We start from the raw sequence: 21785 nt of genomic DNA, 5'->3' as shown, positions 1-21785 counted from the left end.
GTGTTATGGAAAACAGTTATGGATTTTAGTGACATAAAACCATTTTTTGACCAATTTAATATTTCGACTAATGGAGAACATTTTTTTTATCAGTTGGCCATTTGACCACTTTGAAGGGAATTTAGTTTCACAAGACAATAAAAAATGGATTGGTCTTTAATGGGTTCAATTGGTTTTTCGGGTTGTTCTTAAGGCTCAGTTAACCCCTTCGGGCTCTTCAGCTTGAGATAAGGCTTGCCACAAAAATTTTTAGCGATCCTGAGAGGTATTTATCCAAAATTCTTGAATATTTTGGAATAACTCAATTAAATTTCATCTTTTTCTCTTTCCCAAAGCTTTTTTGACATCTTCCGGCGCCTTTTAATAGGTTTTAATATGATAATCAGATTTTAGTAAAAAATTAGGGTTCAACGTCTTTTGGGGCATGTTTTGGATCATTTTCGTGCATATAGACGAATGAAAATGCCATGTTATGATCCTCAAATGGTTTCATTGTATTTCCCATTCGGTGTCCCTGTAGCGCAGTTGGCGGACCATAGCCCTTGGTCTGTCGGTACGGTGGTATCACAATGTACTTAAAATTGTCTAACTGAGTCTGTAAAGGACGGCCACTCTTACCTACCCAACTAAATGTTATTTTTTGAAATTTTCACAACAACTTCTACAGTGGCATCCAATATGCAAACCAGGTATGGCCAGCGACGGCCTATAACCATTTTCCTTTGTTTGGCTAAAAAGAGATACCATGCAAAGTGATGGACAAATACGATCCTTGTTGAAGGGTATATAAGATTCAACCCTGCCGAACTTGGGACGCCTTTACTTTTTTCGATTAAATCCCTAAAAAGCGGATTTAATAAAAGGAGTGTGCCACAGATTCGTTACGAACACTGCATGGCACGTTCAGCAAAACTAGTCCTTTAAGGTTATCAGCATAGATCTTTTTTGTGCATTCAAAACATACTCTGAAATTGATGATGATGTGGGAGTAGTGATAGATAACAATAGCAACTACTCTTCGTCCGCTCTTCCATACATTCACTCTACTACATACAACCAACATGCAGCACCGACAGGAGCCACAACAACTCATAACTCGTGGTTTGCCTCACTTGGTCCCACACCACCAACCATCAACCTCAACATTCCTATTAGCCACAAGCAATAGTCCATTGTAAGGACCTTACGGATGTTGCGTTTAAATTTTCAATGCATGGGTCGGAGCATAGCAATAAGCTGAGCGTTAGCAATGTTCCACCGCTGCTCAATGAAGCGGAAAAATTAAACCGATTTAATTTCAGGTTTTTGCCCATTTCCCTATTTTCCCATTTCCCCATTCTGTGGTTGTTTTCATCTACCCTCATTCGGGATCAGTATTCACAATTTAGCAAAAGTAATTATCATACATATCTTTGGCCCTTAATAGTTGAGGCGAAGGCAAACATTCCTTTCACGGTCCATTGTTCCAATTTTAAACGGTCACGGTGTGATAACCTGCAGTGATGGAATGCTTCGGAAAAAATAATAATTCAAATCACTTGCTGATATTGGTCGTTTAACAATTAGGGTGGAAATAGTAGCGTGGCATATGTAATGAACAAAATGCAAATGCTGAGTGAAAAAGTTTATCCATTGGACGTAGATTTTAATACTATGGTCTTATTTTCGTTGTTTTTGTATAACTTAGCATAGAATGAAGAATGGGTGTGTTACCAAAGGCCTACTTAATAGTGGGACATAATGAGTGAGACTTCTGTTCTATCGCAGGACATTAGAGTGGTATGGGCAAGTTTGGCCCATCTAGAAAAAAAAGAGAAGAAGATATGGGACCTCGGTTCATATCCAGAGATTATACACGAGCAAAGAATCATGAAGAATGGAGAACTAGTGCGGCGGGTGAACTCCTAACCCTCACGTAAGCACGTATGTGCCTTCACCGGATTTCTTCATACCTCCAGTCGAAATCATCTCGTCCCGCCAACGAATCTCTGAAGACTTCGCACGAGCATCCTGATCACAGAAAAGAGAGCATGCGCTCTTGTGGACCCGGCAATGAAGACAGCAAGTGCTTGATAGTCTTCTTTTTATCCTCGTCAAGGTAACTGCTGTAGCAGTTATTGTGCTGTATTACCATGCGTGCCGCCAAGCGGCCTGTGGCACAGTGTTCGGTTACGACCCTTGTTCCCTCTTTCCGAACGCCAGTAACTCCTTCTTCCTCCTCAGGTTGAAGCCAGCCTAGAGCGCCCTAGCGGTCCGGCAACCATCCACTGTGTCCAATCTCGGCTGCTTCCGAACGTCGTATCGCAGTGCCACACCTCTTTGCTATACACTACATGCCATAGTATCTTATAAATTTGGCCGCCGTTGAAAATATTTATTTATTACCGCATTTAGTCTCACAGCAATGATCGCAGCAATTTGTCTATCTACGGCGTACAGAGGCATTAGGAGCAGCATTTAATTTGGTGCATCAGATTGTGTTGTACTCAGTGCGGTTGTGATGACAAAAAAGTCATCCTTTGGATACAGCGGAGTATTGAACAGTAAGCGGAGTTTTGGAGCTCCGTCCACCATAACACAACACCATATTCTTGAAGCATTATTGATATGGCCAGTGCATGACACGTGGTTTAAACCACCAACTTTTGTCAATATGCTTCTTCCAGGTGTATAAGGTAAGAAGTATCTTTTTCGCCCCTTTTTCAAACCCCGATGTTCTTTTGCCTTTCAGTAAATGATACATTCTCCTCCCAAGGGGCAGGTGCCACCGTAATACCTTGTATGTCCTCCTGAAAAGAACAACGGTCGCCCACTTCCTAAAGAATGTCTTTTACAGTTTCGGGATACTTTCCGTTAACCGCAATAGTCACGTCTGCAGAAATCGCGACCACTTTTACACGTTTCTCTGGCAGGGACAATAATTTATGTTATATGACTATATTCCAAGGAAGGAGAGACAGAACAACTCCTTGAGTTGTTTTTCTACTCACCCATTTGTGTATATCCACAGATTCCATGCCTGTCATAATAAAGGGTGATTTTTTAGCTATTATCTCTTTGGAAACGCTGGTTTAAATAGCTCACGCATATTTCGTGTTTTGTTTCACTTTCAAACATCTTCAATTTGGTCTATAATTGAAACATGAATCGTCTAACATACAAACGACGCTTGAAAATTATTGAATTGTATGCGTGCCCTGTTAAGAAAGCGAACAAGCTCATTTTTGGCCCTATGGGCACATAAATAAGCAGAAGTGTCGATTTTGGAGTGAAGATCAGCCAGAAGCATTGCAAGAGCTTTATAGCTCATCATCCAGAGAAGGTTACAATTTTTGCGGTTTCTGGGCTTGTGGCATCATTGGACCATACTTCTTCAAAGATGATGCAAATCGTAACGTAACTGTGAATGGTGAGCGCAATCGTGAGATGATATCCAATTTTTTTTTTAAAAGCTTTCCTACAGCTTTTTTTTAAAATCACCCTTTATATTGTTAATAACCATATTCCAAAGTAGAGGAGACAATACAGCTCCTTGCGGTATTTTTCTGTTGACCCATTTTGGATTTCCAGATATTAAGCCTGCTGTAATGGATCTTTCAGTAAAAAATATATAAATAAACTTTCTAACGATAGTGTTGATGCCTAGAAATACCAGCTTCTTCTTGACTGATGACAGTTTAATATTATTGAAGGCACCTTCAATTTCAAGAAAGGCTACCATTGAATATACAACGGTAGCCTTGACAGCGACAGAACCCTCTATGTAAGCGACTTGGTCGTGAAGGTCTGCTTCAGTGTATTTGCTCTTGTCTTACTCTCTTGACGAGACAGAATAACTCCAGGGATCTATGATATGTCCTATTCCTATGATATGTTTCTATCAACCTCTCTAGAGTCTTCAGCATAAAGGATAACAGAGTGAAAGGACGAAAACGTTTCGGTTTCGTGTAGTAAGGTTTTCCTGCTTTTGGAATGATAATTACCTTTGTGTCTCTCCATCCCACAGGTATGTTTGAATATACCATCCCACAGGTATATTCAATCGGGCACAGCTTGTAATTCAACCGGTGATACATCATCAGGGCCTGGCGATTTGAAGGAGTAAAACTTTTTATTGGCCAAAGAATTTTCGACTTAGACAATTTCCACAATAATCTCCGAAGAATGCATATCAGTCAGCGACCTCTTCCGGCGCCACTTTGTTCGTTGGAGAATTTCCCGTTAAATGAGTCTCTTTGACACACAGTTCCAGTGTTTGCTCACTAGACATTGTCCATACAGTATCTGCCTTCTGAATGTATCCTATTGTAATAGGTTTCGAGGATAGTATCTTCCTTAGCCTAGAGACTCTAGATGTATCCTCCACGGAGCTGCATGAATTCCACCCAGGATTTGTTTCAAGCCTTTTCTAGCTTGCCCTTGAACTTTCTTATCGCAGTCTTATGAACGTTCCATTCGTTTGGTGTCCTTGTGGCTTTTGCCCTGTTGAAGAGTTTTCTGTAACCCTTCCTTAGACCAACCAGTTCTGAGGTCCAACATAGCGATCGCTGCTTGTCCTTTGGTGTGGCTCTAGAACATGCTGACACAAGCGAGTCTTTCAGGGCCTACGTGATCCCTTCACCATAATGTCTATATTTTTTGCAAAGTCAACTTCCCTTTTTGGTCTAGAGGGTACCTTCGTGCAGAATTTTTACAGAAATTTATTCCAATCCCTTTTTATACCCCACACCACCACTGCCCTAACGTTAAGTATACCGATCGACTTAGAATCACTTTCTGGTTCGATTTATGTGCGTCTGTCCGTCTGTCCTTGTTAATTTGTGTACAAACAATCACCCGATTTTCACTCGTATAGCCACTGCAAGCGCAATCTGTCATTCGTACTCATTTGACCATAGGTCCAGTCCTCAACAGATTGAGGACAAAAGGCGGGTTATGGACGATACACGGAATACTCAGTGCTGTTTGTTGTCACACAAAAGATTCGCTGACGCATTACGATCATCTTTGTCTATCAACGGTATAGATGCTGAGCAATCAGAAGCTCTTGAAGTTCTGGGCATGAATATACAAAGTGATGTTCGTTGGGCTAAACATGTATTTGAAGTGTCGCACGAAGCATTTAAGTGCTTAGGCTTCCTTAAACGTCGTAATTAGCCCATCAAAATCCATGGTTTTTTATTCTGCATTCTTAACAAACACAGACAAAGATATAAATGATTTTGAAAAACAACAACTTTTGTGGAAAAAACTACGACGAAATTTGTAACTTTTTCTGCAACAATTTAGTTTGAATTTCAATAACGCAATGTACAAATTTGTAGTTGAATGGAAAAAAGCAAAAAACCATTTATCCAACCACCACATGTGCTTTGCTGCATAGCTATGATGGTGTTTTTATTTTCTTTGTTCGGCTCGCGCTGCTTGTCTCGTTTGTTTACTGCTTTGCTCGCAGGTTTTTTCTCTGTTACTCATTTATGTGCTGAAGCTTCAAAATCATCCCTAAAGTGAATGGACCGTGTGCAGAAGAGATCGATGACGTTGATTAGCGACAGTAGGGCATTCAACTTTATTGCCTACCTTGAACGTCTTCGCAATATGGATTGTTTGGTGCTGTTCTATCGGTACCTACATGGTGTGTGTTCGTCTGATATTCGTCTTCTTATTCATGATGTAAGGATGTTTGTCAAAGATACTAGATATTTCAAGAACTCACTCCCGTTTGTAATTGATTGGTCAGCGGACCGTACAATGCATTATAGAGAGAATTTTTATTTCAGACGAACCTTTCGTTCCATTCGCCAACGCAATACACTGCATTCATAGGGAATATCCCCTGCGTGTTGGTTGATAGGAAATAAAAAACTATTGACCAATCTTCCCAACATTTTGTAGAACGCTTTCCTCGAAGACAACCACAACACAATCTCATGGCAGACGGTTGTACGTATCGGATTTACCCGATGGAGTCTTTCATCGGCAAGGGCCGCCGCCAGTGAACAACAACAACAATAACAACTCCCACAATATCTATAGAGTTTTGCGAAATCGGTTCAGATTTAGATATAGCTTCCATATATATGTTTGCCGATTTTGAAAGATTTTGCTCCAATGTTAACCGATTCTCTCGAAATTTGAGAGGAAGGATTTTGTATGACTCTTAATATTAGAGGTGAATTTGATAGAAATCGGTTCAGATTTAGTTTTAACTGCCATATATGTAAATCGCTCGATTCCCTTCTGGAGCCACTGCAAGCGCATTTATTGACAATTCTAGCTAAAATTTTGCACAACGCTTTCCTCGATGACTTCAACAAGAAGTAAAAAGTTTGGAAATCGGTTTCGAAATCGGTTCAGGTTTAGATATAACTCCAATAGATATGTTTGTAAAATTTTGGGTAATTTGCAATAATGTTGTCATTTGTCAACCGTAGACAGTTTGAATATACAGTTTGAATATATTTTCTCAAAATTTGATAAGGATTGTTTAATCTGAAAATATCTGCCGAGGTCCATCAAGATTGGTTTAAAATTCGATATATCACCCACTTTGTACTTATTGAGTAGGTGATTTACTGATTTCTGTGTTGCGGAGGGACCACTTCTGCCGTATATCCTCCAAGGCTAAAGCTAATATAACGATGAGCAGAGAAGCTGACATTATTCCAATGGTTCCCAGTCACATATCCATCCGCTGATAACATCTAGTACCTCTTACCTGTTCTGGGTAATCAAGGTCGGTTTATTTCCTTTATTGCAAATCGCTAGAATGGAGCCGCCCACCCTTTTCGTTGATATCTGAACATGCCCATATCTGGTGATGTGCATTAACATCACTTCCCAAGATGAGACTCTTTTTCCCTACAGAAGCGGCTTCAACCAGCAACTTAAGGCTTGAAGGCGACATCTCTGAAGCATGTGTCATATATAGGGGGCTAGCTTCCCTATATATGAGTAATGAGACTTGTTGTTATACCCACCACCGAAGGATGGGGGTATATTCATTTTGTCATTCCGTTTGCAACTCTTCGAAATATCCATTTCTGACCCTATAAATTATATATATTCTTGATCAGCGTAAAAATCAAAGATGATCTGGCCATGTCCGTCCGTCTGTTCGTCCGCGTGTCTGTTGAAATCACGCTACAGTCTTTAAAAATAGAGATATTGAGCGGAAATTTTGCACAGATTCTTTTTTGGTCCATAAGCAGATTAAGTTCGAAGATAGGCTATATCAGACTTTATCTTGATATAGCCCCCATATAAACCTACTCACCGATTTAGGGTCTTAGACCCATAAAAGCCACATTTATTATCCGATTTTGGTGAAATTTGGGACAGAGAGTTGTGTTAGGCCCTACGATATACTTCTGCAATATGACATACGCCGGTTTAGATTTGGATATAGCTGCCATATAGACCGATCTCTCGATTTAAGGTTTTGAGCCCATAAAAGGCGCATTTATTGTCCGGTGTGGCCGAAATTTGGGACAGTGAGTTAAGTTAAGCACCTCGATATACTTCTGCAATATGGCACAGATCGGTCCAGATTTGGATATAGCTGCCATATAGACCGATCCGCCGATTTAGGGTCTTAGGTCCATAAAAGCCACATTTATTATCCGATTTTGCCAAAATTTGGGACAGTGAGTTGTGTTAGGCCCTTCGACATCCTTAGTTATTTTGGCCGAGATCGGTCCAGATGTGGATATAGCTGCCATATAGACCGATCTCTCGATTTAAAGTTTTGGGCCCATAAAAGCCACATTTATTATCTGAATTTGCTGAAATTTGGGATATTGAGTTGTGTTAGGCCCCTCGACATCTTTCTTCAATTTGGCCCAGATTGGTTCGGATTTGGATATAGCTGCCATATAGACCGATCCGCCGACTAATAAAAGCTACATTTATTATCCCATAAAAACTACATTTATTATCCGATAGTGAGTTAAGTTATGCCCCTCGATATACTTCTGCAATATGGCACAGGTCGGTCCAGATTTGGATATAGCTGCCATATAGACCGATCTCTCGATTTAAGGTTTTGGGCCCATAAAATGCGCATTTATTGTCCGATGTCGCCGAAATTCGGGACAGTGAGTTGTGTTAGGCCCTTCGACATTCTTCTTCAATTTGGCTCGGATCGGTCCAGATTGGGATATAGCTGCCATATAGACCGATCTCTCGATTTAAAGTCTTGGCCCCATGAAAGGAGCATTTATAATCCGATTTCACTAAAATTTGACACAGTGACTTATGTTAGGCTTTTCGACATCCGTGTCGTATATGGTTCAGATCGGTTTAATTTTAGATAAAGCTACTAAAAAGACCATTATTTTGCTATACACAATTGAACAATGACTTGTACTAACAAGTATTTGGTTTAAATCGGAGCATATTTCGATATAGCTGCTATGGGGTATACGGTATGCATTTGTCACCAGATTTTGACGAAAGGTGGTTTATATATACGCAAGGTGGTGGGTATCCAAAGTTCGGCCTGGCTGAAATTAACGCCTTTTTACTTTCTTTAATGCTAACTTCAGTGCTTAGCGGCAAAAGATATAAACAAAAGTTTTTCAGATATGCCGTCATCAACAACTTTTGAGCCATCACTTTAGTCCCCAATCCCACGGTTTATAAATACCTTTAGTCTGGAGTTGTAGATTTTGTAGGACACAACTCCCTTAGACTTGTTGAATTCTTCGAGAATTAAGTGCGAATACTGTTTGTCTCCGATTCCCATAAGTCTCAATCATTCTTCTTGTCGTTGGGTGAAAGGTTGGATTTACAGTCCCTTAGTAAAGTAAAGACTCGAGATTCGAAAAATAGTTTGCTATCCATAAGCAAGCCTTTGGGATATAGGGTATATCTCTCTTATTGACTTAATCAGTGCTTCTAGCAAAATTTCATCCTTTTTAAAGGGCATTGGTAGTTGAGCTTTAAAATACATCAATTTAAAGTGGCCCAATAATTCCGTAAAAACTTTGGACCATACTAATGAAAGTTCCTCTGTTTTCATATTGGACGTGTTTGTAGGTTACTCCAATAACTGGTGAAACTTCTACGTTGATAGTAGAACTTGTTTGTTCCTTTTTGAAAGTTCGTCCCTTTGAGTCTGTGTCTGTTTAAATCCTTGAGTTGAACTTCATCAAAACAACCACATACCCACCAGACATATATCCAATACCGACACAAAGGACTTTTATGATTTATAATACCCTTATGCAATGGTTGGCCCCCTTATGCATATGACCACTATTTCAAAGCCCATGGGCTATGTTCTCATACACGTGTCATAATAATATGCAATAGTGTGTGTGTGTGTATTTGCTCACCACTGCCTTCTACACAATTTAGAACCTCTTGGCAATTTAGTTCCTCTTTGGTTATTGCTTTTATTTAAATTCAACTCCTGAACTGTAGTCAAAATTAGATTCGCGTTGATGTAGGATTGTGCGTAAAATGCCGTTTAAATTTAAATAAAAATTTTATGACCAACACGTTTGCCTGATCTCAGTTTCTAGCTAGGCCAGCACTTTTTAACGCTTTACCATTGAGGTTTTAAGCTTTTGCTCTTGCACTAACATGAACGCTCTTAGCCACATTACCCTACTTATTTTAATCAGATGTAATATCCTGCACTTCATTTCGAAAGGCTTTTTCTGCATATGCGTCTTTAAGTGGCTTTCATTATATCAACTCTTACAATTCCCGTTGAATGAATGGCTGGGTTTATTTTGCGGTTGTGCATGTGCGTTTAAGAGGAATTGTAATTATGCTTCTTTGAACTGTATGAAAAGGACATTCAAAGCTCTGCTGCACTGGGTATGGGATTTTGAAAGTGTGCAGCTTTACATGCACACACACACACACACACACACTCACTCACTAGTACACTTCAGATGATCTCTAAGGTACGACGCATAATTTCTACCAAATCTAAAATATTCAGGAATGAGAGAGAGAGTTAAAGACCCACATATGCACACATACTTGCACATGCACTCATGTGTATGTTCCTATTGAAATGGCAAATGAATGCTGTCAACATGAGAGTGGGGCAGAGGAGAAAAGTACGGAAAACTACATAGAAAATTCCCGTAACTCGGCAAGCATTCATTAGTGACTGTTACTAATAGTCACCACATTAATAACTCAAGCCAACTATGAAACATTGAAAGCTATGTACGACAGTACTAGTGGGAGAATTTGTGTATACACATGACAAATGCGTATGCATTAGGTTGTCCTGCATACTCGTATACCGTAGATAAGTTATTGTAGTGAGTGTTATGCCCATGCCCTTAACTCGGCTTTGTCGCTCGGAAAGGCTTTGGATTAACCAAGTTTATTGATACGGCAGTCCTCTAGCCTTTATGGCCAAAAAGGCTTTAATCTCTTTCATACACTCAAAGACCGTTTGTGATCTTACTGTACTGAATGTTATAGGCCAGCAGTGCGATTCATGATCATCGTTGGATACGGGTGCACAATCGGTTAATAAGAGTAATTTTCGTTATATGAAAACAGTCTTCGCCCCAGCAGGTAAAAAAATGAAAATTCGGCAGAGTCCGGCCAGAATTCGAAACTGGACGAATGACATGTGTATGCCAGAGAAGCATGGTAGTCGTATAGACAATAAGTAAAAGCGTGCTAAGTTCGGCCGGGCCCAATCTTGCGAAACCACCACCATGGATTCTGCTAAAACTGTATACAAACTAAATCTAGTTGAAGGGCACATTTTTATACTCACCACCGTAGGATAGGGGGTATATTTATTTTGTCATTCCGTTTGCAACACATCGAAATATCCATTTCCGACCCTATAAAGTATATATATTCTTGATCACCGTAAAAATCTAAGACGATCTAGACATGTCTGTCCGTCTGTCTGTTGAAATCACGCTACAGTCTTTAAAAATAGAGATATTGAGCTTAAACTTTGCACAGATTTTTTTTTTTGTTCATAAGCAGGTTAAGTTCGAAGAAGGGCTATATCGGACTATATCTTGATATAGCCCCCATATAAATAGACCGATCCGCCGATTTAGAGCCTTAGGCCCATAAAAGCCACATTTATTACCCGACTTTGCTGAAATTTGGGACAGTGAGTTGTGTTTGGCCCCTCGACATCTTCCGTCAATTTGGCTCAGATCGGTTCAGATTTGGATATAGCTTCCATATAGACCGATCCTCGGATTTAGGGTCTGGGGCCCATAAAAACCACATTTATTATCCGATTTTGCCGAAATTTGGGACAGTGAGTTGACTAAGGCCCTTCGACATCTTTCTTCAATTTGGCCCTGATCGGATCAGATTTTGATATAGCTTCCATATAGACCGATCCTCGGATTAAGGGTCTTGGGCCCATAAAAGCCACATTTATTATCCGATTTTGCCGAAATTTGGGACAGTGAGTTGACTTTGGCCCTTCGATATTTTTCTTCAATTTGGCCCTGATCGAATCAGAGTTTGATATAGCTTCCATATAGACCGATCCTCGGATTTAGGGTCTTAGGCCCATAAAAGCCACGTTTATTATCCGATTTTGCTGAAATTTGGGACAGTGAGTTGTCTTAGGCCCTTTGACATCCTTCTTTAATTTGACCCTGATCGGATCAGATTTGGATATAGCTGCCATATACACCGATTCCTCGATTTAAGGTTTTGGGCCCATAAAAGGCGCATTTATTTTCCGATGTCGCCGCAATTTGGGACTGTGAGTTGTGTTTGGTCCTTCGACATCCTTCTTCAATTTCACTCAGATCGGTCCAGATTTGGATATAGCTGCACATAGACCGATCTCTCAATTTAATGTTTTGGGTCCATAAAAGGCGCATTTTTTGTCCGATGTTGCCGAAAATTTGGACAGAGAGTTAAGTTAAGCCCCTTCACATATTTCTGCAATTTGGTCTACATCGATCAAGCAGCTATATGAGCTGCCATATAGACCGATCTCTTGATTTAAAGTCTTGGCCCCAAAAAAAGCGCATTTATAATCCGATTTAACTGAAATTTGACACAGTGACTTATGTAACTCTTTTCGACATCCATGTTGTATATGGTTCAGATTGGTTTATTTTTAAACGTAGCTACTAAAAAGACCGTTATTTTGTTATACACAATTGAATAATGACAAGTACTTATTAGTATTTGGTCCAAATCGGAACATATTTCGATATAACTGCTATGGGACATAAGGTATGGAATTTTCACCGGATTTTGATAGAAGGTGGTTAACATATATACCCGAGGTGGTGGGTATCCAAGGTTCGGTTCGGCCGAACTTAACGCCTTTTTACTTTTTTATACCCTCCACCATAAGATGGGGGGTATACTAATTTCGTCATTCTGTTTGTAACTACTCGAAATATTCGTCTGAGACCCCATAAAGTATATATATTATTGATCGTCGTGAAATTTTATGTCGATCTAGCCATGTCCGTCCGTCTGTCCGTCCGTCCGTCCGTCCGTCCGTCTGTCTGTCGAAAGCACGCTAACTTCCGAAGGAGTAAAGCTAGCCGCTTGAAATTTTGCACAAATACTTCTTATTAGTGTAGGTCGGTTGGTATTGTAAATGGGCCATATCGGTCCATGTTTTGATATAGCTGCCATATAAACCGATCTTGGGTCTTGACTTCTTGAGCCTCTAGAGTGCGCAATTCTTATCCGATTGGAATGAATTTTTGCACGACGTGTTTTGCTATGATATCCAACAACTGCGCCAAGTATAGTTCAAATCGGTCCATAACCTGATATAGCTGCCATATAAACCGATCTTGGGTCTTGACTTCTTGAGCCTCTAGCGTGCGCAATTCTTACCCGATCAGAATGAAATTTTGCACGTCGTGTTTTGTTATTATATCCAACAACTGTGCCAAGTATGGTTTAAATCGGTCCATAACCTGATATAGCTGCCATATAAACCGATCTTGGGTCTTGACTTCTTGAGCCTCTAGAGTGCGCAATTCTTATCCGATAGGAATGGAATTTCGCACGACGTGTTTTGTTATGATATCCAACAACTGTGCCAAGTATGATTCAAATCGGCCCATAACCTGATATAGCTGCCATATAAAGCGATCTTGGGTCTTGACTTCTTGAGCCTCTAGAGGGCCCAATTCTTATCCGAATGTAATGGAATTTTGCACGACGTGTTTTGTTATGATACCCAACAACTGTGCCAAGTATGGTTTAAATCGGTCCATAACCTGATATAGCTGCCATATAAACCGATCTTGGGTCTTGACTTCTTGAGCCTCTAGAGGGCACAATTCTTATCCGATTTGAATGAATTTTTGCACGAAGTATTTCGTTATAATATCCAACAACTGTGCCAAGTATGGTTTACATCGGTCCATAACCTGATATAGCTGTCATATAAACTGATCTGGGGATTTGACTTCTTGAGCTTTAAGATGGCGCAATTCCTATCCGATTTGGCTGAAATTTTGCATGACGTATTTTATTTTTACTTTCAACAACTGTGTCAAATAAGGTTCAAATCGGTTCATAACCTGATGTAGCTGCCATATAAACCGATCTGGGATCTTGACTTCTTGACCCATAGAGGTCGCAATTATTATCCGATATGCCAGAAATTTTGTACGACGGATCCTCTCATGACCATCAACAAACGTGTTTATAATGGTCTGAATCGTTCTATAGCCCGATACAGATCCCATATAAATCGTTCTCTCTATTTTACTTCGTGAGCCCCAATGGACGCAATTCTTATACGAATTGGCTGAAATTTTACACAGGTCTCCAACATATAATTTATTTGTGGTCCGAACCGGACCATATCTTGTTTTGCCTAAGAAGAGATGCCAGGAAAGAACTCGACAAATGCGATCCATGGTGGAGGGTATATAAGATTCGGCCCGGCCGAACTTAGCACGTTTTTACTTGTTAATCTTCCTACTGCCAACTGTCCAAGCTACTAAATGAAAAGGAACTTGGAACTTACCTTGAAAAATGTTGAAAAGATATTAGCAATGGCTCTTGAAATCTGAGCTTTATTGAATTGAAATTGTTTTCACTTTCTGCCTATGTTTCCCACCTGGCCTCATTAAAAATCCGTGATCGCCCGGATCTCCGCCTGTAGGACCGTATTATGGTCAGACAGTCTAAAATAGATCTCAGTATCTGGGTTCTCAATGTAGACCCCCAGGCCCAATCTGTCCTCGAACTTGGAATCACCCTTTTTAAATCCTCCCACTGCCAACTGTCCAACCTACTAAATGAAAAGGAACTTGGAACTTACCTTGAAAAGTGTTGAAAAGATATTAGCGATGGCTCTTGAAATCTGAGCTTTATTGAATTGAAATTGTTTCCACTTTCTGCCTATGTTTCCCACCTGGCCTCATTAAAACTGAAATTGTTTTCATCATGCTTAAATGGAATTATCACTCACTGTATGCCAATATCTCCTTTAAAACCCTTAACTTGACCATAAACGATACAGCAACTGTGTAAAAAAACTCTTGTGAATATCGATATGGTGTAATCAGGGATAAATGAACAGCATAGATTATTGGAGCTTTAGTGTCTAGTTGTTGATTTTATATTGCACAGTGGTGTTATGTGCTTCAGAAAAGTTCAATTGTTTCGTTGGAGGCCTTCTGAATTCATTCTTGCACTGTTTTACTTTGAGGTTTTTGAAATTTAAGGAACCAGGCCTTTGAAAATTGTGTCAATACGGCGGTATCGCTGGCTGAAGTTAACGATTTTCAGTGTTTTCTTGGGCTTGTCTATCAAAGTTTACGGCCCGACCCATTTTAGCTTTTTCACCCAGTTTAGCGTAAAAATTTATTAATAACCATTTCCAATCAAAATAAAATCAGACATTTCTCAACCCCCCATAGCGCCATCACGGTTGGCAGTGTCTTAAGGTAATAAGAGAATATGATTTTTCAAAATTAAACTTTGCTTGTCTCATTGTGCCTTGATCTCATTGTTGTCGATGTTGTTGGCTCTGTTGGTTTCACTCTCTATTTATGCGTTTTTGTCCTGCTAAGTAATTGCAGATGCAATGCATTTGTTTTGTCTCATTTAGAGAATAGGAGAACATTGTTAATGTACGTAAATATGCTTGCCGCAGTAGCAGCTGTTGATGCATGACAGCTTATTCAACTATGTCGTAGTCCTTGCAACGGCCCTAGTGGTTGTTAGACTTTGTGGGTGGGGTATATCATTATATTTATGTAGGTAGTATGTACAGAGACGTAACATTTAACTTGACAGGCCTTTTACTAAGATGGATTTATCAAAACCATAACCAAAACCCACCACCATAAGATGGGGGTATACCAATCTAGTCATTCCGTTTGTAACACCTCGAAATATTGATCTAGGACCCCATAAAGTACATACATTCTTGATCGTTTCAGCACACAGTGGGATGGAAAAAAAAGTGGAAAAAAGTCTGCCATTGTGGAACGGATAGAGATATCTTCATCATCTCCATCCGTTCGATCCATAAATGCGCGTTTGACAGCCCGAACAAAATTTTGTAGGGCCGAGGTGTCCAATTTTGAAGGCCCATCAATGTGCAAAATTTCAAGCTGATAGCCGCGTTCGACCGCTATTGTGATTTCGACAGACTGACGGACGGGCTCAAAACGTCGAGACCATCATGAATATTTAACCATAATAAATAATAATTACGAAACGAACAACAATTGCAAATTTTTGAATGTTATTATCAAAATGCGTGCTCTGTTAAGAAAGTCCATTGCGCGCTTCTTGCACTGAGCGACGTAGCCCATTTTTGGCTCAATGGGTACGTTAATAAGCAGAATTGTCGATTTTGGAGTAAAGATCAGCTAGAAACATTGTAAGAGCTACCAATGCATGCAGAAAAAAATCACATTTTGGTGCGGTTTATGGGCTGGTGGCGTCATTGGAACGTACTTCTTCAAAGATGATGCAAATCGTAACGTAACTGTGAATTGTGAGCGCTAACGTGAGGTGATATCCAACTTTTTTTTACCCAAAATGCAAGAGTGGTTTCAACAAGACGTTGCCACATGCCCCACAGCACGCGTAACAATAGGCTTCTTGAGAGGCGAGTTTGGTGAACATTTTATTTAATGTTCGGGATTGGTCAATTGGCCGTCTAGATCGTGCGATTTAACGTCTTTAGACTATTTTTTGATAGATTTCGCCGCGGCAAAAAACATAGTAGTTAGTAGCACCAGAGTTCAACATCGGGCTGTCGCCCGATCAAAACACGAGAAACCAAATTGAGGAGAGAGGAGAAACGTCTATTCCGCAGAAAGAAAAAGGAAATGGAAAAACGTGAGTGTGAGCGAATTGAGATGTACAGGAGTCAGAATGAAGTCCGGAAATTCTACCAAAGAATTAAACACCAAATCGATGGCTTTGGTGCAGGCACATCCTCCTGCAGAGACAAAGAAGGAAATCTGGTAACTGACACAGACAACATGCTGAGGATATGGAAAGAACATTTTACCCAACTGCTAGTGTCCGATGTTGGCGGCGAAGAGGATACCGCAGAACCAATCCCTGATGATGGTATATAATGTTTATCTCCTAGTCAGAATGAGGTCCAAGTAGCAGTAACCCGACTAAAGAACAACAAGGCAGCAGGAGCCGACGGGTTACCCGCTGAACTATTTAAGACCGGAGGCGACACGCTGATAAGGCGTATGCATCAGCTTATCTGCGCAATCTGGCTAGAAGAACGCATACCCGATGATTGGAACCTCAGCATACTATGTCCCGTACACAAGAAAGGAGACAAGACGGAATGTGCCAACTACAGAGGAATAAGTCTCCTCCCCATCGCATACAAGATACTCTCGACTGTGTGAAAGATTAAAACCTAAAGTCAATGAGATAATTGGGCCCTATCAATGCGGTTTTAGACCTGGTAAATCCACCCTAGACCAGATATTCACGCTGCGCCAAATCCTGGAAAAAACCCGAGAAGGACAAATCAACACCTACCACCTCTTTGTTGACTACAAAGTCGCCAACGATACTCCTTTACGTTCAAAGGTATTTCAAGCCATGTCTGAGTTTGGTATCCCTGCAAAATTAATAAGACTCTGCAGGATGACACTTGCTGATACGCGTTCCTCAGTAAGACTAGGAAAGAATCTCTCCGAACCATTTAATACCAAACGAGGTTTCAGACAAGGAGACAGCCTATCGTGTGATCTCTTTAATATCCTGCTGGAGAAGATTATACGAGATGCAGAAGTGAATAGATATGGCACACTAATCACAAGAGAGCACATGCTACTCGCCTATGCCGACGATATCGATATCATAGGTCGGTCACTGGAAGTAGTAACGGCAGCCTTTGAAAGAATCGAAAGAGAGTCAGTGAAAATGGATCTGGCAGTAAATGGAGATAAGACGAAATGGATGGTTTGCACTCCCAAAAAGCCTTGTACAACCGAGCAGATAAAGAACATGGAGAAAGTTGGGAATCACAACTTTGAGATAGTCAGTAACTTTATCTACCTCGGCACCGCCGTAACCGAAACGAATGACACCAGTTTTGAGATAAAGCGAAGAATAATACTGGCAAACAGATGCTACTTTGGACTAAGTAAGCAGTTTAGAAACAAGGCCATCTCTCGACAGACGAAGACAACACTTTACAAGACACTGATACCACCCGTGCTGTTATATGGTTCTGAAGCATGGGTACTTCTGAAAGCAGATAAGGCAGTGCTTGGAGTATTTGAGAGAAAGATTCTTCGTAAAATATATGGACCAGTTTGCGTTAACGGAGAATATAGGCGACGTATGAACCACGAGCTGTATGAGCTGTATGACGACGATAGCATAGTTACACGCATCAAAATACAACGGCTGCGTTGGCTAGGTCATGTTGTCAGAATGGATGAAGAAGCTCAAGCAAAGAAGCCTTTTCAAGGGAAACACGGTGGTACATGCAAACCGGGAAGACCAAAAGCCCGATGGAAAGATCAAGTTGTGGGAGACGCCTCGAAACTTGGTGTCAGAGATTTTAGAATGAGCGCAGAAGATCGAGGCGCTTGGAACGCTATTCTACGTTCGGCTAGTGGAAGAAATATTCTGTCATAGCCAATTAAAGTAAGTAAAGACTATTTTTTGTGGGTCTATGATAAAGCTCATGTCTATACATACAAGTCAGCATCAATTGACGTTTTGAAAGTCAAAATTGAAGCATTTATTTGTAAGATACCGGCCAAAATGCTGGAAAGAGTATGCCAAAATTGGACTAAGCGGGTGGATCATTTGATGAAATAATCTTCGAACATAAAATTGTATGGACCGTACTATCGACTCGAATAAAGATTTCATGCATTTTTTTGAATTTCATGTGTTTTTTCTGAAAAACTTTCCCTGAGCTCTTAAAAACTCACCCTTTATTACTCAGTTACAGTTTTTTAGTGGAATGTTCATGGGCAAATTTGCATTTGCAGTGCTCAGTGAACTAATATCGAAGGCCAGCCGTTCCTTCGTCCTTCTTTTGGCATTCATGTATGGATTGTCATCTCTTCACAGCCTACGCACTGGCCATCTACTCTACTATGTTGAGTAATTCGACAAATGGCAAGTATGCAGGGCTGGCGACTTGTTCGCTTGCAGTGGAGGAGTCCTTCATAACATATTTGGTTAGCTTAGGCTCGACTAGCAACCCCAGTTCTAGTTTCTTCATTCGGCGACCCTTAAGTCCATTGTTTTTACCCTAGAGGAAGGTTTAAGGTAGAAGAGAAAAACAGGAACATACGCATATCATCACTTCCCAGAATTCCACCGTGCCCGCGAACCAAGTAAGACTTCACCCACTGTCCTTGTATTCAAGGGTTCCATTTCCTAATATAGGAATCTATCAAGAATGGTTGTCCAGTACTTTTTATCAAAAATTGGCTCAGGCAAAGTGTAATGCATACTGCCTGGGATATCAGGTATTATATCAAGGAGAACATAGTGACCTTAGCCGCCAGATGACATAAGAGAAAGCTCCCTTGACCTCACATCAGTGATCGCAGCAATTTGTTTAACTATATTGTCCAGAGGAATTAGGAATTAGGTAACAAGAAATTCGTCCATCGTATGGATCCGGCTCATTCTTAAACAGTAGGTGGACTTTTGAAGCGCCGTCCACCAGACAATAACTCCGTAAAGCATAATAGGTCTGACAACAACAGTATACAGCCAGTGCATGACACGCGATTAAAACACCTAACTTTTGCAGATGGCTCTCTTGCAGGTATATAGGGCAAAAGTTGCTTTTCTTGCTCTTTCCAAAATCTTTGATTTGTAGTTTGATTTCCTGTTCAACTTCCTTATGATTGACGTCGGTTTCACATGATTGAAACACCTTCAATGTCAAGAAATGCTACCATTGTATTTTTCTAGACAGCGAGAGAACACTCTATATAGGCGACTAAGTCGTGCATGCTCTTACCTAGACAAATTGCAAACTGTCTATCCGTCTGTCCGTCATTCTATTGTAATCACTCTACAGCCTTCAAAAATTGAGATATTGAGCTGAAATTTTGATGCAAGCTGGTTAAGTTCTTGAACGGGCCAAATCGGAATAAATTTGGATATAGCTGCTATATAGACCGATCTGCCGATAAAGGGTCTAATGACCATAAATGCTTTATTTTCTACCCCATTTCGCTGAAATTTGAAACAGTGAGTAGTCTTAGGCGTCCCGTCTCATCTGACCCAAATATGGTCCAGATCGGACTATATTTAGATATAGCTGCCATATAGACCGATCTCCCGATAAAGGGTCTGATGCCGAAAAAAGCTTTATTTATTACCCGATTTCGCAGAAATTTTAAATAGTGGGTTAATTTAAACCTTCCGATATCCGACCTAAATATGGTTCAGATCAGACTTTATCTAGATATAGCTCCCATATATACCGATCTCCCGATTAATGGTCTGAAGCCCATAAAAGTTTTATTTATTATCCGATTTTGTTGAAATTTTAAACACTAAGTAGTTTTAGGCCTCTCAACATCTGATCTAAATATGGATTAAATCGGACTATATTTAGATATAGCTGCCATATAGACCGATCTCCAAATAAAGGGTCTGAATCCCATAAAATCATTATTTTTTAGCCGATTTCGCTGAAATTTGAAACAGTGAGTAGCTTTAGGTCTCCCAACGTAGGACCCAAAATTGGTTCAGATCGGACTATATATAGATATAACTGCCATCTAGACCGATCTGCCGATAAAGAGTATGAAGCCCATAAAATTAAATTTTTTATCCGATTTCTCTGAAATTTGAAACAGTAAGTAGTTTTAGGCCACCCGCCATCTGAAGCTCATAAAAGCTTTATTTATTACCCAATTTTGTTGAAATTTGAATTACAAAATCCAACAGTGACCACTCAATGTCCGCGCCGAATTTGGGTGCATAAGTTATCCAATTTTCGCCGGATTGTGACGAATGGGGGTTTTCATATATACCCGAGGTGTTGGGTATCCATAGTTCGGCCCGGCAGAACTTAATGACTTTTTACTTGTTGTCATTCCGTTTGCAACACATCGAAATATCCATTTCCGACCCCCCAAAGTATATATATATATTGGGTTGCCCAAAAAGTAATTGCGGATTTTTCATATAGTCGGCGTTGACAAATTTTTTCACAGCTTGTGACTCTGTAATTGCATTCTTTCTTCTGTCAGTTATCAGCTGTTACTTTTAGCTTGCTTTAGAAAAAAAGTTTAAAAAAGTATATTTGATTAAAGTTCATTCCAAGTTTTATTAAAAATGCATTTACTTTCTTTTAAAAAATCCGCAATCACTTTTTGGGCAACCCAATACTTGATCCTGGTAAAAATCTAAGACCATCTAGCAATGACCGTCCGTCTCTCTGTTGAAATCACGTGACAATCTTTAAAAAATGAGATATTGAGCTGAAACTTTGCACAGTTTGCAATCGGTCTTTATGGGCCCCATGTAGACCGATCCGCCGATTTCAGGTCTAAGGCCCATAAAAGCCTTATTACCCCATTCTGTTGAAATTTGGGATAGTGAGTTGTGTTAGGTCACTCGACACCATTCTTCGTTTTGACCTAGTTCGGTCCGGATTTGGATATAGCTGCCATATAGACCGATCCTCCGATTTAGGGTCTTGGCCCATAAAAGGATCATTTATTGTCCGATGTCGCCGAAATTTGAGAAATTTAGTTAAGTTAAACCCCTTGACATAGTTTTGCATTATGGCACAGATCGGTCCAGATTTGGATATAGCTGCCATATAGACCGATCTCTCGATTTAAAGTGGTGGGTTTCCAAAGTTCGTCCCGGCCGAACTTAACGCCGTTTTAGTTGTTGCTTTTAATACCCACCAACATAGGATGGGCATATACTAATCTAGTCATTCCGTTTGTAACATCTCGAAATATTGATCTAGGACCCCATAAAGTATATATATTCTTGATCGTCTCGAAATTCTGCTTCGAATTAGCCATGTCCGTCCGTCCTTCGTCGAAATCACGATAGCGGTCGAATGCGTAGAGCTAGCCGCTTGAAATTTTTCACATATACTTTATATTGATGTAGGTCGTTGGGGATTGCTAATGAGCTATTTCGGTTCAGATTTGGATATAGCTCCCATATAAACCGATTTGACTTCTTGAGCCCATGGAAGCCACAATTTTCTTTCGATTTGGCTGAAATTTTGCACATATTGTTCTGTTATGACTTGCAACAACTGTGTTAAGTATGATCTAAATCGGTCAAGAACCTGATATAGCTCCCATATATACCGATCTCCCGATTTGATA

Source organism: Stomoxys calcitrans, chromosome 3 (assembly GCF_963082655.1).
Source record: "Stomoxys calcitrans chromosome 3, idStoCalc2.1, whole genome shotgun sequence".
NCBI lineage: Eukaryota > Metazoa > Arthropoda > Insecta > Diptera > Muscidae > Stomoxys > Stomoxys calcitrans.
Note: the sequence above shows the minus strand (reverse complement) of the source record.